A 5780-nucleotide genomic window follows, 5' to 3' on the forward strand; every position below is an offset into this window, starting at 1 on the left:
TCTACTTCCTTATAAATGTACTTCCTGTTTCAACACAGTGGGCGGGTTCAACACGTATAAGTTTATATTACATATTCACATTTATGTCATGTAAAGTCTCCATACACTTCATGTAAGTATTCAGCCCATATAATATGTGTAATATTCATATGTGTAAACATACTGAATTATAATTGGATGCATTTTACCGCCGTATCATACTGTGCTATGATTGGTTAAGACCACCCAGATGGTTAGGTCATGGTCAGTTGATCATGGTTGGAGATACGTGAACATGCCAGTTGTAGCTAGCTAATAAAGAGCTACGTTAAGAAATATCCTGTAGTACTGCATTTTATTATTTTGTACAAAGCGTGCAAAACAAGACAATATGCATTTCTGGTAAAAGTGGATTTATATTTTATTTCAGGATTTGATTGAGTGATGTTTTGCAGTGCTACCAGCAGAGGGCAGTGTGACAACAACAACCAGGTTTGGCTGAAGGACGCTAGACGGTCATATCTGTGTTGTTATGGTAACGTGATAGGATGGGTAACCAACGATATACAATGATTCTGCAAACCCCCCAAAAATATTGATTATAATATATAGCATATGAAGTTAAAAATATACTATTTATAATGTGAAGTCAAAAACACATTACCACACACAGACCGACACACACGTAAATGCATTCCATTCATCGAAAATGTATTTGACAGGGATACCGCATATCAATCAACATTTCCGTAAATGTGACAGATTTAGCCAGCTAGCTAAACTTATTGTTGCCCCCCTAACACTTACACACCTGATTCTACCAATCAAAAGGCTTGATGATGAGTTCATTAGTAGAATCAGAATCAGTGGCTCTAAAGGGCAACTAAAATGTACAGCTCCTTGGGGGTCCCAGAGGAGAGGTTTGGAATACACTGACTTAAGAATAATGTGATACAAATTGTCTCATTATTTATAAATTATCTCAACAATTCACACACACACACACACACACACACACACACACACACACACACATACACAGAGAGAGACGGACACACACACACACAAAAGAGCACGTACTCACACATAGAGACACAGAAAGAGATACAGACACACAGAGATTAAAAGACTACAGAAAAATAAACACAATATTTCACTTTTATTAAAAATATCATGTCACAGAATATCACAGAAACACCCACCAAAAAAGGACCAAGCAGCGTGGTAACCAGGAGCAGATGGTTCTGGACTCCTGGACTTGGGAGGAGATACTGGAAGGCAAGGGACCCTGGGTACAGGCTGGGGAATATCGCCGCCCCAAAGAAGAACTGGAGGCAGCGAAAGCTGAGCGGCGGCGATATGCGGAGGTAGCACGGCAGCGCGACAGGCACGAGAGGCAGCCCCGCACACGGGGAGTGTGGCAGAGTCAGGTTGGAGACCTGAGCCCACTCCTCGTGCTTATCGTAAGCAGTGCGTTACTGGTCAGGCACCGTGTTATGCGGTCAAGCGCACGGTGTCGCCAGTATGTCAGTATGTGCTCATATCCCGGTGCGCTATAGGCCAGCCCCCCGCAAGTGCCATGCGAGTGTGGGCATCCAGCCAGGGCGTATTGTGCCGGCTCTGCGTGCTGTGTCTCCGGGGCGCTGGGAGGGTGCAGTGCGTCCTATGCCTGCGCTCCGCTCGCGCCGGGCGAATGTGGGAATTGAGCCTAAGGGAGAGGTGCGAGTGGTATGCACCAGATCTCCAGTGCTCACCCACAGCTCGGTTCAACCTGTGCCTGCACTCTGGAGGGTCCGGGCTAAAGTGGTCATCCAGCCTGTAGAGATGGTGCCAAGGCTGCGCACCAGAGCTCCAGTGCTCCTCCACAGCCCGGTCTTTCCGGTGCCTCCTCCATGCACCAGGCCTACTGTAAGTCTCCCCAGCCTGGTGGGCCCTGTGGCAGCGCCACGCACCAGGCTGTCTCTCCGTCTCCTCTCTCCAGGTTCGCCCGTCTGTCCTGAGCTGCCAGAGCCGCCCGTCTGTCCTGAGCTGCCAGAGCCGCCCGTCTGTCCTGAGCTGCCAGAGCCGCCCGTCTGTCCTGAGCTGCCAGAGCCGCCCGTCTGTCCTGAGCTGCCAGAGCCGCCCGTCTGTCCTGAGCTGCCAGAGCCGCCCGTCTGTCCTGAGCTGCCAGTGCCGCCCGTCACTCCGGCGCTGCCAGGGTCTCCAATCCGGGGTCGGTGGCGAGGGTCGCCGCTCCTAAGGTGCCACATAAGTGGACCGAGACTATGGTGGAGTGGGGTACACGTCTCGCTCCAGAGCCGCCACCGCAGTAAATGCCCACCCAGACCCTCCCCTATAGGTTCAGGTTTTGCGGCCGGAGTACGCACCTTTGGGGGGGGGGGGGGATACTGTCACGTTCTGACCTTAGTTCCTTTTTTATGTCTTTATTTTAGTTTGGTCAGGGCGTGAGTTGGGGTGGGCATTCTATGTTTTTCTATGTTTTGTTCTGTACGTTATTTGTCTATGTGTTTGGCCTAGTATGGTTCTCAATCAGAGGCAGGTGTCGATCGTTGTCTCTGATTGAAAATCATACTTAGGTAGCCTGTTTTCCCACTATGGGTTGTGGGTGTTTATTTTCTGTTTAGTGTCTGTTCACCTTGCAGAACTATTTCGTTTTCTCATCGTTGTTATTTTGTGTAGTGTTCAGTTTTATATTAGAATATGACAAACACTTACTACGCTGCATTTTGGTCCTCTTCTCCTGCACCAGACGAGAATCGTTACAATTGGACCCACTTCACAGTAGTAAATAGATAAACTACAGTATTTCAAGCAGACTATTTTGCTCTATGCGCTCGGGTCTGAAGCGCAGTTTAACGTTAGAACAGACCATTCTCCTTTTCCATCGACGTGTGTAGGCTAAGCCTGAATACTGTCATGTGAGATTTCTTGAGTAGACAATATTTCATTTATAAACATAATACATTATCATAACCATTGTATAGTACATTCCTCAGATTTTCTGGACATGATGAGGTCACATGCCCGATGTAGCCATACAACAAATGACCATGCGCATTTCTCATTTAATTGGGCCTATTAGATAGGATATTATCTAAAATGTTTGCTCTATGCAGATGACACAGCCCAACCTCACATTCAATTCGCACATATATGTACGTCATTTATTTCAGCAGATTTCGTGAGTTTTTGTGCATTTTTGTGTGGTATGAAGGAGAAATGTTGTATTTGTTCCATTTTACTATTATACTGTAAACCTCTGTGTGCTATGTAGGACTACTATATGTGAGAGAGCTCCAAAGAATAATTACAATGTTTTACTTTTAATAGGTAATTGCAAATGGCAAATATACTACAAATAAAGCTTCTGATTGAGTTTGGAACTGTCAGATAATTTCTGTACCACAGAAATATAACGATGGTAAAACGTAACGTAATGAAACAGGCAGGGAGCAGGCCTCGAACCCTCAACCTTCTAGCCCGAAGTCCAGCGCGCTATCGACTGTGCCCCAAAAGCATGTTCAAGGGGAAGAATCTCCAGCTCTCGAGATTTATTGTTGGTTAGGAATAGATAACAGAGCCACGGTTGGACACTTCAGAATACAGCCATGGTTGGACGAGTCAGCCGTGAGTGGATAGCTGTATCAGCCACTGTTAGATAGCTCAGCCGTAGCTGCATACTAGAGTCATGTTCGGATAAAAGAGTCGTGGTGGGCTGTACCAGTCAGCTATGATTGGATAGCTACGGTAGCTCCGCCCCTTCATAGTCTCAGACCCAAAACACTCTCAGTCTGTCAGCGACCATGCAAGAGTGAACATCTCCCGTGACTGTTTTTTCTTAACTTGTCAAAGCTTGAAATCGGTTCACTCATTTCCATCCCAGCCCGAAACCGTATCTATGTATGCTTATGTGTACAATGCGCTTTGATGAATAAAAAAAAAACATACCAACCAGAATATAGTCATGTCTTTATTTTCACATTTCAATATTATATCACCTCGGTCATTGACAGAATAGACATTTAGGAAGGCAGAGTATGACAAAATGAAAACATAATATAAAAAAAGAACAAGTTTTATGTGTAGTCAATTTCCAGGGGCTTCCTCTACACGAAGCAGAGCCGTCCTGAGCCTCCACTACACGAACTCAGTGCCAGAGTGAACTATTCCCCTGGCCACTATTTCAAAGTTGTCAAAGCTTGAAGTCATCTGACTCATTTCGATCCCAGCCCGAAGCCGAGAAGTGCCAGAAGCTTTTTCTACATGAACTTGGCGCCTCTCCAGCTCTCAAGATTCATTGTTGGTTAGGAATAGATAATAGAGCCACGGTTGGACACTTCAGAATACAGCCATGGTTGGACAAGTCAGCCGTGAGTGGATATCTGTATCGACCACTGTTGGATAGCTCAGCCGTAGCTGCATACTAGAGTCATGTTCGGATAATAGAGGCGTGGTGGGATGTACCATTCAGCTATGATTGGATAGCTACGGTAGCTCCGCCCCTTCATAGTCTCAGACCCAAAACACTCTCAGTCTGTCAGCGACCATGCAAGAGTGAACATCTCCCGTGACTGTTTTTTCTTAACTTGTCAAAGCTTGAAATCAGTTCACTCATTTCCATCCCAGCCCGAAACCGTATCTATGTATGCTTATGTGTACAATGCGCTTTGATGAATAAAAAAAAAACATACCAACCAGAATATAGTCATGTCTTTATTTTCACATTTCAATATTATATCACCTCAGTCATGGACAGAATAGACATTTAGGAAGGCAGAGTATGACAAAATGAAAACGTAACATAAAAAAAGAACAAGTTTTATGTGTAGTCAATTTCCCAGGGGCTTCCTCTACGCGAAGCAGAGCCGTCCTGAGCCTCCACTACACGAACTCAGTGCCAGAGTGAACTATTCCCCTGGCCACTATTTCAAAGTTGTCAAAGCTTGAAGTCGTTTGACTCATTTCGATCCCAGCCCAAAGCCGAGAAGTGCCAGGGGCTTCCTCTACATGAACTTGGCGCCTCTCCAGCTCTTGAGATTCATTGTTGGTTAGGAATAGATAATAGAGCCACGGTTGGACACTTCAGAATACAGCCATGGTTGGACGAGTCAGCCGTGAGTGGAAATCTGTATCGGCATACTAGAGTCATGTTCGGATAATAGAGGCGTGGTGGGATGTACCATTCAGCTATGATTGGATAGCTACAGTAGCTCCGCCCCTTCATAGTCCCAGACCCAAAACACTCTCAGTCTGTCAGCGACCATGCAAGAGTGAACTTCTCCCGTGACTGTTTTTTCTAACCTTGTCAAAGCTTGAAATCGGTTCACTCATTTCCATCCCAGCCCGAAACCGTATCTATGTATGCTTATGTGTACAATGCGCTTTGATGAATAAAAAAAAAACATACCAACCAGAATATAGTCATGTCTTTATTTTCACATTTCAATATTATATCACCTCAGTCATGGACAGAAAAGACATTTAGGAAGGCAGAGTATGACAATATGAAACAGCACAAGTCTTATGTGTAGTCAATTTCCAGGGGCTTCCTCTACGCGAAGCAGAGCCGTCCTGAGCCTCCACTACACGAACTCAGTGCCAGAGTGAACTATTCCCCTGGCCACTATTTCAAAGTTGTCAAAGCTTGAAGTCATCTGACTCATTTCGATCCCAGCCCGAAGCCGAGAAGTGCCAGGGGCTTCCTCTACATGAACCTTAGGCACCTCTACAGCTCTCGAGATTCATTGTTGGTTAGGAATCAGATAATTCGAGCCACGGTTGGACACTTCAGAATACAGCAT

This window comes from Salvelinus namaycush, unplaced genomic scaffold (assembly GCF_016432855.1).
Source record: "Salvelinus namaycush isolate Seneca unplaced genomic scaffold, SaNama_1.0 Scaffold822, whole genome shotgun sequence".
In the NCBI taxonomy this organism is placed as follows: domain Eukaryota; kingdom Metazoa; phylum Chordata; class Actinopteri; order Salmoniformes; family Salmonidae; genus Salvelinus; species Salvelinus namaycush.